Below are 12,174 nucleotides of genomic sequence, written 5' to 3' on the forward strand. Positions count from 1 at the left end.
GATATACATGACTGTGTCTCCATCGCTAGGTGTGATATACATGACTGTGTCTCCATCGCTAGGTGTGATATACATGACTGTGTCTCCATCGCTAGGTGTGATATACATGACTGTGTCTCCATCGCTAGGTGTGATATACATGACTGTCTCCATCACTAGGTGTGATATACATGACTGTGTCTCCATCACTAGGTGTGATATACATGACTGTGTCTCCATCACTAGGTGTGATATACATGACTGTCTCCATCACTAGGTGTGATATACATGACTGTCTCCATCACTAGGTGTGATATACATGACTGTGTCTCCATCACTAGGTGTGATATACATGACTGTGTCTCCATCACTAGGTGTGATATACATGACTGTCTCCATCACTAGGTGTGATATACATGACTGTGTCTCCATCACTAGGTGTGATATACATGACTGTCTCCATCACTAGATGTGATATACATGACTGTGTCTCCATCGCTAGGTGTGATATACATGACTGTGTCTCCATCACTAGGTGTGATATACATGACTGTGTCTCCATCACTAGGTGTGATATACATGACTGTGTCTCCATCACTAGGTGTGATATACATGACTGTGTCTCCATCGCTAGGTGTGATATACATGACTGTGTGTCCATCACTAGGTGTGATATACATGACTGTCTCCATCACTAGGTGTGATATACATGACTGTGTCTCCATCACTAGGTGTGATATACATGACTGTCTCCATCACTAGGTGTATTATACATGACTGTGTCCATCACTAGGTGTGATATACATGACTGTGTCTCCATCACTAGTTGTGATATACATGACTGTCTCCATCACTAGGTGTGATATACATGACTGTGTCTCCATCGCTAGGTGTGATATACATGACTGTCTCCATCGCTAGGTGTGATATACATGACAGTGTCTCCATCACTAGGTGTGATATACATGACTGTGTCTCCATCACTAGGTGTGATATACATGACTGTCTCCATCACTAGGTGTGATATACATGACTGTGTCTCCATCACTAGGTGTGATATACATGACTGTGTCTCCATCACTAGGTGTGATATACATGACTGTCTCCATCACTAGGTGTGATATACATGACTGTGTCTCCATCACTAGGTGTGATATACATGACTGTGTCTCCATCACTAGGTGTGATATACATGACTGTGTCTCCATCACTAGGTGTGATATACATGACTGTCTCCATCGCTAGGTGTGATATACATGACTGTCTCCATCACTAGGTGTGATATACATGACTGTGTCTCCATCGCTAGGTGTGATATACATGACTGTGTCTCCATCACTAGGTGTGATATACATGACTGTGTCTCCATCACTAGGTGTGATATACATGACTGTCTCCATCGCTAGGTGTGATATACATGACTGTCTCCATCACTAGGTGTGATATACATGACTGTCTCCATCGCTAGGTGTGATATACATGACTGTCTCCATCACTAGGTGTGATATACATGACTGTGTCTCCATCACTAGGTGTGATATACATGACTGTGTCTCCATCACTAGGTGTGATATACATGACTGTGTCTCCATCACTAGGTGTGATATACATGACTGTGTCTCCATCGCTAGGTGTGATATACATGACTGTGTCTCCATCGCTAGGTGTGATATACATGACTGTCTCCATCACTAGGTGTGATATACATGACTGTGTCTCCATCGCTAGGTGTGATATACATGACTGTGTCTCCATCGCTAGGTGTGATATACATGACTGTGTCTCCATCGCTAGGTGTGATATACATGACTGTCTCCATCACTAGGTGTGATATACATGACTGTGTCTCCATCACTAGGTGTGATATACATGACTGTCTCCATCACTAGGTGTGATATACATGACTGTCTCCATCACTAGGTGTGATATACATGACTGTGTCTCCATCACTAGGTGTGATATACATGACTGTGTGTCCATCACTAGGTGTGATATACATGACTGTGTCTCCATCGCTAGGTGTGATATACATGACTGTGTCTCCATCACTAGGTGTGATATACATGACTGTCTCCATCACTAGGTGTGATATACATGACTGTGTGTCCATCGCTAGGTATGATATACATGACTGTCTCCATCACTAGGTGTGATATACATGACTGTGTCTCCATCACTAGGTGTGATATACATGACTGTCTCCATCACTAGGTGTGATATACATGACTGTGTCTCCATCACTAGGTGTGATATACATGACTGTGTCTCCATCGCTAGGTGTGATATACATGACTGTCTCCATCACTAGGTGTGATATACATGACTGTGTGTCCATCACTAGGTGTGATATACATGACTGTCTCCATCACTAGGTGTGATATACATGACTGTCTCCATCACTAGGTGTGATATACATGACTGTCTCCATCACTAGGTGTGATATACATGACTGTGTCTCCATCACTAGGTGTGATATACATGACTGTGTGTCCATCACTAGGTGTGATATACATGACTGTGTCTCCATCACTAGGTGTGATATACATGACTGTGTCTCCATCACTAGGTGTGATATACATGACTGTGTCTCCATCACTAGGTGTGATATACATGACTGTGTCTCCATCACTAGGTGTGATATACATGACTGTGTCTCCATCACTAGGTGTGATATACATGACTGTGTGTCCATCACTAGGTGTGATATACATGACTGTCTCCATCACTAGGTGTGATATACATGACTGTGTCCATCACTAGGTGTGATATACATGACTGTGTCTCCATCACTAGGTGTGATATACATGACTGTCTCCATCACTAGGTGTGATATACATGACTGTGTCTCCATCGCTAGGTGTGATATACATGACTGTCTCCATCGCTAGGTGTGATATACATGACAGTGTCTCCATCACTAGGTGTGATATACATGACTGTGTCTCCATCACTAGGTGTGATATACATGACTGTCTCCATCACTAGGTGTGATATACATGACTGTGTCTCCATCGCTAGGTGTGATATACATGACTGTCTCCATCGCTAGGTGTGATATACATGACTGTGTCTCCATCACTAGGTGTGATATACATGACTGTGTCTCCATCACTAGGTGTGATATACATGACTGTCTCCATCACTAGGTGTGATATACATGACTGTGTCTCCATCGCTAGGTGTGATATACATGACTGTCTCCATCACTAGGTGTGATATACATGACTGTGTCTCCATCTCTAGGTGTGACATACATGACTGTGTCTCCATCGCTAGGTGTGATATACATGACTGTGTCTCCATCACTAGGTGTGATATACATGACTGTGTCTCCATCACTAGGTGTGATATACATGACTGTGTGTCCATCACTAGGTGTGATATACATGACTGTGTCTCCATCACTAGGTGTGATATACATGACTGTGTCTCCATCACTAGGTGTGATATACATGACTGTGTCTCCATCACTAGGTGTGATATACATGACTGTGTCTCCATCACTAGGTGTGATATACATGACTGTCTCCATCACTAGGTGTGATATACATGACTGTCTCCATCACTAGGTGTGATATACATGACTGTCTCCATCACTAGGTGTGATATACATGACTGTGTCTCCATCACTAGGTGTGATATACATGACTGTGTCTCCATCACTAGGTGTGATATACATGACTGTCTCCATCACTAGGTGTGATATACATGACTGTGTCTCCATCACTAGGTGTGATATACATGACTGTGTCTCCATCACTAGGTGTGATATACATGACTGTGTCTCCATCACTAGGTGTGATATACATGACTGTGTCTCCATCGCTAGGTGTGATATACATGACTGTCTCCATCACTAGGTGTGATATACATGACTGTCTCCATCACTAGGTGTGATATACATGACTGTCTCCATCACTAGGTGTGATATACATGACTGTGTCTCCATCACTAGGTGTGATATACATGACTGTGTGTCCATCACTAGGTGTGATATACATGACTGTGTCTCCATCACTAGGTGTGATATACATGACTGTGTCTCCATCACTAGGTGTGATATACATGACTGTGTCTCCATCACTAGGTGTGATATACATGACTGTGTGTCCATCACTAGGTGTGATATACATGACTGTCTCCATCACTAGGTGTGATATACATGACTGTGTCCATCACTAGGTGTGATATACATGACTGTGTCTCCATCACTAGGTGTGATATACATGACTGTCTCCATCACTAGGTGTGATATACATGACTGTGTCTCCATCGCTAGGTGTGATATACATGACTGTCTCCATCGCTAGGTGTGATATACATGACAGTGTCTCCATCACTAGGTGTGATATACATGACTGTGTCTCCATCACTAGGTGTGATATACATGACTGTCTCCATCACTAGGTGTGATATACATGACTGTGTCTCCATCGCTAGGTGTGATATACATGACTGTCTCCATCGCTAGGTGTGATATACATGACTGTGTCTCCATCACTAGGTGTGATATACATGACTGTGTCTCCATCACTAGGTGTGATATACATGACTGTCTCCATCACTAGGTGTGATATACATGACTGTGTCTCCATCGCTAGGTGTGATATACATGACTGTCTCCATCACTAGGTGTGATATACATGACTGTGTCTCCATCTCTAGGTGTGACATACATGACTGTGTCTCCATCGCTAGGTGTGATATACATGACTGTGTCTCCATCACTAGGTGTGATATACATGACTGTGTCTCCATCACTAGGTGTGATATACATGACTGTGTGTCCATCACTAGGTGTGATATACATGACTGTGTCTCCATCACTAGGTGTGATATACATGACTGTGTCTCCATCACTAGGTGTGATATACATGACTGTGTCTCCATCACTAGGTGTGATATACATGACTGTGTCTCCATCACTAGGTGTGATATACATGACTGTCTCCATCACTAGGTGTGATATACATGACTGTCTCCATCACTAGGTGTGATATACATGACTGTCTCCATCACTAGGTGTGATATACATGACTGTGTCTCCATCACTAGGTGTGATATACATGACTGTGTCTCCATCACTAGGTGTGATATACATGACTGTCTCCATCACTAGGTGTGATATACATGACTGTGTCTCCATCACTAGGTGTGATATACATGACTGTGTCTCCATCACTAGGTGTGATATACATGACTGTGTCTCCATCACTAGGTGTGATATACATGACTGTGTCTCCATCGCTAGGTGTGATATACATGACTGTGTCTCCATCACTAGGTGTGATATACATGACTGTCTCCATCACTAGGTGTGATATATATGACTGTGTGTCCATCACTAGGTGTGATATACATGACTGTGTCTCCATCACTAGGTGTGATATACATGACAGTGTCTCCATCACTAGGTGTGATATACATGACTGTGTCTCCATCACTAGGTGTGATATACATGACTGTGTCTCCATCACTAGGTGTGATATACATGACTGTGTCTCCATCACTAGGTGTGATATACATGACTGTCTCCATCACTAGGTGTGATATACATGACTGTGTCTCCATCACTAGGTGTGATATATATGACTGTGTCTCCATCACTAGGTGTGATATACATGACTGTGTCTCCATCACTAGGTGTGATATACATGACTGTGTCTCCATCACTAGGTGTGATATACATGACTGTGTCTCCATCGCTAGGTGTGATATACATGACTGTGTCTCCATCGCTAGGTGTGATATACATGACTGTGTCTCCATCACTAGGTGTGATATACATGACTGTATCTCCATCACTAGGTGTGATATACATGACTGTGTCTCCATCACTAGGTGTGATATACATGACTGTCTCCATCACTAGGTGTGATATACATGACTGTGTCTCCATCACTAGGTGTGATATACATGACTGTGTCTCCATCACTAGGTGTGATATACATGACTGTCTCCATCACTAGGTGTGATATACATGACTGTGTCTCCATCACTAGGTGTGATATACATGACTGTGTCTCCATCACTAGGTGTGATATACATGACTGTGTCTCCATCACTAGGTGTGATATACATGACTGTGTCTCCATCACTAGGTGTGATATACATGACTGTGTCTCCATCACTAGGTGTGATATATATGACTGTGTCTCCATCACTAGGTGTGATATACATGACTGTCTCCATCACTAGGTGTGATATACATGACTGTGTCTCCATCACTAGGTGTGATATACATGACTGTGTCTCCATCACTAGGTGTGATATACATGACTGTGTCTCCATCACTAGGTGTGATATACATGACTGTGTCTCCATCACTAGGTGTGATATACATGACTGTGTCTCCATCACTAGGTGTGATATACATGACTGTGTCTCCATCGCTAGGTGTGATATACATGACTGTGTGTCCATCGCTAGGTGTGATATACATGACTGTGTCTCCATCGCTAGGTGTGATATACATGACTGTATCTCCATCACTAGGTGTGATATACATGACTGTGTCTCCATCACTAGGTGTGATATACATGACTGTGTCTCCATCACTAGGTGTGATATACATGACTGTGTGTCCATCACTAGGTGTGATATACATGACTGTGTCTCCATCACTAGGTGTGATATACATGACTGTGTCTCCATCGCTAGGTGTGATATACATGACTGTCTCCATCACTAGGTGTGATATACATGACTGTGTGTCCATCACTAGGTGTGATATACATGACTGTGTCTCCATCACTAGGTGTGATATATATGACTGTCTCCATCACTAGGTGTGATATACATGACTGTCTCCATCACTAGGTGTGATATACATGACTGTGTCTCCATCACTAGGTGTGATATACATGACTGTGTCTCCATCACTAGGTGTGATATACATGACTGTGTCTCCATCACTAGGTGTGATATACATGACTGTGTGTCCATCACTAGGTGTGATATACATGACTGTGTGTCCATCACTAGGTGTGATATACATGACTGTCTCCATCGCTAGGTGTGATATACATGACTGTGTGTCCATCACTAGGTGTGATATACATGACTGTGTCTCCATCACTAGGTGTGATATACATGACTGTGTCTCCATCACTAGGTGTGATATACATGACTGTCTCCATCACTAGGTGTGATATACATGACTGTGTGTCCATCACTAGGTGTGATATACATGACTGTGTCTCCATCACTAGGTGTGATATACATGACTGTCTCCATCACTAGGTGTGATATACATGACTGTGTGTCCATCACTAGGTGTGATATACATGACTGTGTCTCCATCACTAGGTGTGATATACATGACTGTGTCTCCATCACTAGGTGTGATATACATGACTGTCTCCATCACTAGGTGTGATATACATGACTGTGTCTCCATCGCTAGGTGTGATATACATGACTGTCTCCATCACTAGGTGTGATATACATGACTGTGTCTCCATCACTAGGTGTGATATACATGACTGTGTCTCCATCACTAGGTGTGATATACATGACTGTGTCTCCATCACTAGGTGTGATATACATGACTGTGTCTCCATCACTAGGTGTGATATACATGACTGTGTCTCCATCTCTAGGTGTGACATACATGACTGTGTCTCCATCGCTAGGTGTGATATACATGACTGTGTCTCCATCACTAGGTGTGATATACATGACTGTGTGTCCATCACTAGGTGTGATATACATGACTGTGTCTCCATCACTAGGTGTGATATACATGACTGTGTCTCCATCACTAGGTGTGATATACATGACTGTGTGTCCATCACTAGGTGTGATATACATGACTGTCTCCATCACTAGGTGTGATATACATGACTGTCTCCATCACTAGGTGTGATATACATGACTGTCTCCATCACTAGGTGTGATATACATGACTGTGTCTCCATCACTAGGTGTGATATACATGACTGTGTCTCCATCACTAGGTGTGATATACATGACTGTCTCCATCACTAGGTGTGATATACATGACTGTGTCTCCATCACTAGGTGTGATATACATGACTGTGTCTCCATCACTAGGTGTGATATACATGACTGTGTCTCCATCACTAGGTGTGATATACATGACTGTGTCTCCATCACTAGGTGTGATATACATGACTGTGTCTCCATCACTAGGTGTGATATACATGACTGTGTCTCCATCACTAGGTGTGATATACATGACAGTGTCTCCATCACTAGGTGTGATATACATGACTGTGTCTCCATCACTAGGTGTGATATACATGACTGTGTCTCCATCACTAGGTGTGATATACATGACTGTCTCCATCACTAGGTGTGATATACATGACTGTGTCTCCATCACTAGGTGTGATATATATGACTGTGTCTCCATCACTAGGTGTGATATACATGACTGTGTCTCCATCACTAGGTGTGATATACATGACTGTGTCTCCATCACTAGGTGTGATATACATGACTGTGTCTCCATCGCTAGGTGTGATATACATGACTGTGTCTCCATCGCTAGGTGTGATATACATGACTGTGTCTCCATCACTAGGTGTGATATACATGACTGTATCTCCATCACTAGGTGTGATATACATGACTGTGTCTCCATCACTAGGTGTGATATACATGACTGTCTCCATCACTAGGTGTGATATACATGACTGTGTCTCCATCACTAGGTGTGATATACATGACTGTGTCTCCATCACTAGGTGTGATATACATGACTGTCTCCATCACTAGGTGTGATATACATGACTGTGTCTCCATCACTAGGTGTGATATACATGACTGTGTCTCCATCACTAGGTGTGATATACATGACTGTGTCTCCATCACTAGGTGTGATATACATGACTGTGTCTCCATCACTAGGTGTGATATACATGACTGTGTCTCCATCACTAGGTGTGATATACTATGACTGTGTCTCCATCACTAGGTGTGATATACATGACTGTCTCCATCACTAGGTGTGATATACATGACTGTGTCTCCATCACTAGGTGTGATATACATGACTGTGTCTCCATCACTAGGTGTGATATACATGACTGTGTCTCCATCACTAGGTGTGATATACATGACTGTGTCTCCATCACTAGGTGTGATATACATGACTGTGTCTCCATCACTAGGTGTGATATACATGACTGTGTCTCCATCGCTAGGTGTGATATACATGACTGTGTCGTCCATCGCTAGGTGTGATATACATGACTGTGTCTCCATCGCTAGGTGTGATATACATGACTGTATCTCCATCACTAGGTGTGATATACATGACTGTGTCTCCATCACTAGGTGTGATATACATGACTGTGTCTCCATCACTAGGTGTGATATACATGACTGTGTGTCCATCACTAGGTGTGATATACATGACTGTGTCTCCATCACTAGGTGTGATATACATGACTGTGTCTCCATCGCTAGGTGTGATATACATGACTGTCTCCATCACTAGGTGTGATATACATGACTGTGTGTCCATCACTAGGTGTGATATACATGACTGTGTCTCCATCACTAGGTGTGATATATATGACTGTCTCCATCACTAGGTGTGATATACATGACTGTCTCCATCACTAGGTGTGATATACATGACTGTGTCTCCATCACTAGGTGTGATATACATGACTGTGTCTCCATCACTAGGTGTGATATACATGACTGTGTCTCCATCACTAGGTGTGATATACATGACTGTGTGTCCATCACTAGGTGTGATATACATGACTGTGTGTCCATCACTAGGTGTGATATACATGACTGTCTCCATCGCTAGGTGTGATATACATGACTGTGTGTCCATCACTAGGTGTGATATACATGACTGTGTCTCCATCACTAGGTGTGATATACATGACTGTGTCTCCATCACTAGGTGTGATATACATGACTGTCTCCATCACTAGGTGTGATATACATGACTGTGTGTCCATCACTAGGTGTGATATACATGACTGTGTCTCCATCACTAGGTGTGATATACATGACTGTCTCCATCACTAGGTGTGATATACATGACTGTGTGTCCATCACTAGGTGTGATATACATGACTGTGTCTCCATCACTAGGTGTGATATACATGACTGTGTCTCCATCACTAGGTGTGATATACATGACTGTCTCCATCACTAGGTGTGATATACATGACTGTGTCTCCATCGCTAGGTGTGATATACATGACTGTCTCCATCACTAGGTGTGATATACATGACTGTGTCTCCATCACTAGGTGTGATATACATGACTGTGTCTCCATCACTAGGTGTGATATACATGACTGTGTCTCCATCACTAGGTGTGATATACATGACTGTGTCTCCATCACTAGGTGTGATATACATGACTGTGTCTCCATCTCTAGGTGTGACATACATGACTGTGTCTCCATCGCTAGGTGTGATATACATGACTGTGTCTCCATCGCTAGGTGTGATATACATGACTGTGTCTCCATCACTAGGTGTGATATACATGACTGTGTGTCCATCACTAGGTGTGATATACATGACTGTGTCTCCATCACTAGGTGTGATATACATGACTGTGTCTCCATCACTAGGTGTGATATACATGACTGTGTGTCCATCACTAGGTGTGATATACATGACTGTCTCCATCACTAGGTGTGATATACATGACTGTCTCCATCACTAGGTGTGATATACATGACTGTCTCCATCACTAGGTGTGATATACATGACTGTGTCTCCATCACTAGGTGTGATATACATGACTGTGTCTCCATCACTAGGTGTGATATACATGACTGTCTCCATCACTAGGTGTGATATACATGACTGTGTCTCCATCACTAGGTGTGATATACATGACTGTGTCTCCATCACTAGGTGTGATATACATGACTGTGTCTCCATCACTAGGTGTGATATACATGACTGTGTCTCCATCGCTAGGTGTGATATACATGACTGTGTCTCCATCGCTAGGTGTGATATACATGACTGTGTCTCCATCACTAGGTGTGATATACATGACAGTGTCTCCATCACTAGGTGTGATATACATGACTGTGTCTCCATCACTAGGTGTGATATATATGACTGTGTCTCCATCACTAGGTGTGATATACATGACTGTGTCTCCATCACTAGGTGTGATATACATGACTGTGTCTCCATCACTAGGTGTGATATACATGACTGTGTCTCCATCGCTAGGTGTGATATACATGACTGTGTGTCCATCGCTAGGTGTGATATACATGACTATGTCTCCATCGCTAGGTGTGATATACATGACTGTGTCTCCATCGCTAGGTGTGATATACATGACTGTGTCTCCATCACTAGGTGTGATATACATGACTGTATCTCCATCACTAGGTGTGATATACATGACTGTGTCTCCATCACTAGGTGTGATATACATGACTGTCTCCATCACTAGGTGTGATATACATGACTGTGTCTCCATCACTAGGTGTGATATACATGACTGTGTCTCCATCACTAGGTGTGATATACATGACTGTGTCTCCATCACTAGGTGTGATATACATGACTGTGTCTCCATCACTAGGTGTGATATATATGACTGTGTCTCCATCACTAGGTGTGATATACATGACTGTCTCCATCACTAGGTGTGATATACATGACTGTGTCTCTATCACTAGGTGTGATATACATGACTGTGTCTCCATCACTAGGTGTGATATACATGACTGTGTCTCCATCACTAGGTGTGATATACATGACTGTGTCTCCATCACTAGGTGTGATATACATGACTGTGTCTCCATCACTAGGTGTGATATACATGACTGTGTCTCCATCGCTAGGTGTGATATACATGACTGTGTGTCCATCGCTAGGTGTGATATACATGACTGTGTCTCCATCGCTAGGTGTGATATACATGACTGTATCTCCATCACTAGGTGTGATATACATGACTGTGTCTCCATCACTAGGTGTGATATACATGACTGTGTCTCCATCACTAGGTGTGATATACATGACTGTGTGTCCATCACTAGGTGTGATATACATGACTGTGTCTCCATCACTAGGTGTGATATACATGACTGTGTCTCCATCGCTAGGTGTGATATACATGACTGTCTCCATCACTAGGTGTGATATACATGACTGTGTGTCCATCACTAGGTGTGATATACATGACTGTGTCTCCATCACTAGGTGTGATATATATGACTG

The 12,174-nt window shown here is 42.7% G+C and overlaps 1 protein-coding gene across 3 annotated transcripts in view; it reads left to right on the forward strand.

Annotated features, from left to right (window-relative positions):
• ARHGAP39 (Rho GTPase activating protein 39) overlaps positions 1-12,174 on the forward strand; it is a 207,398-nt gene that overhangs the window by 119,778 nt on the left and 75,446 nt on the right. The window lies entirely within an intron of this gene.

Source organism: Leptodactylus fuscus, chromosome 4 (genome assembly GCF_031893055.1).
Source record: "Leptodactylus fuscus isolate aLepFus1 chromosome 4, aLepFus1.hap2, whole genome shotgun sequence".
In the NCBI taxonomy this organism is placed as follows: domain Eukaryota; kingdom Metazoa; phylum Chordata; class Amphibia; order Anura; family Leptodactylidae; genus Leptodactylus; species Leptodactylus fuscus.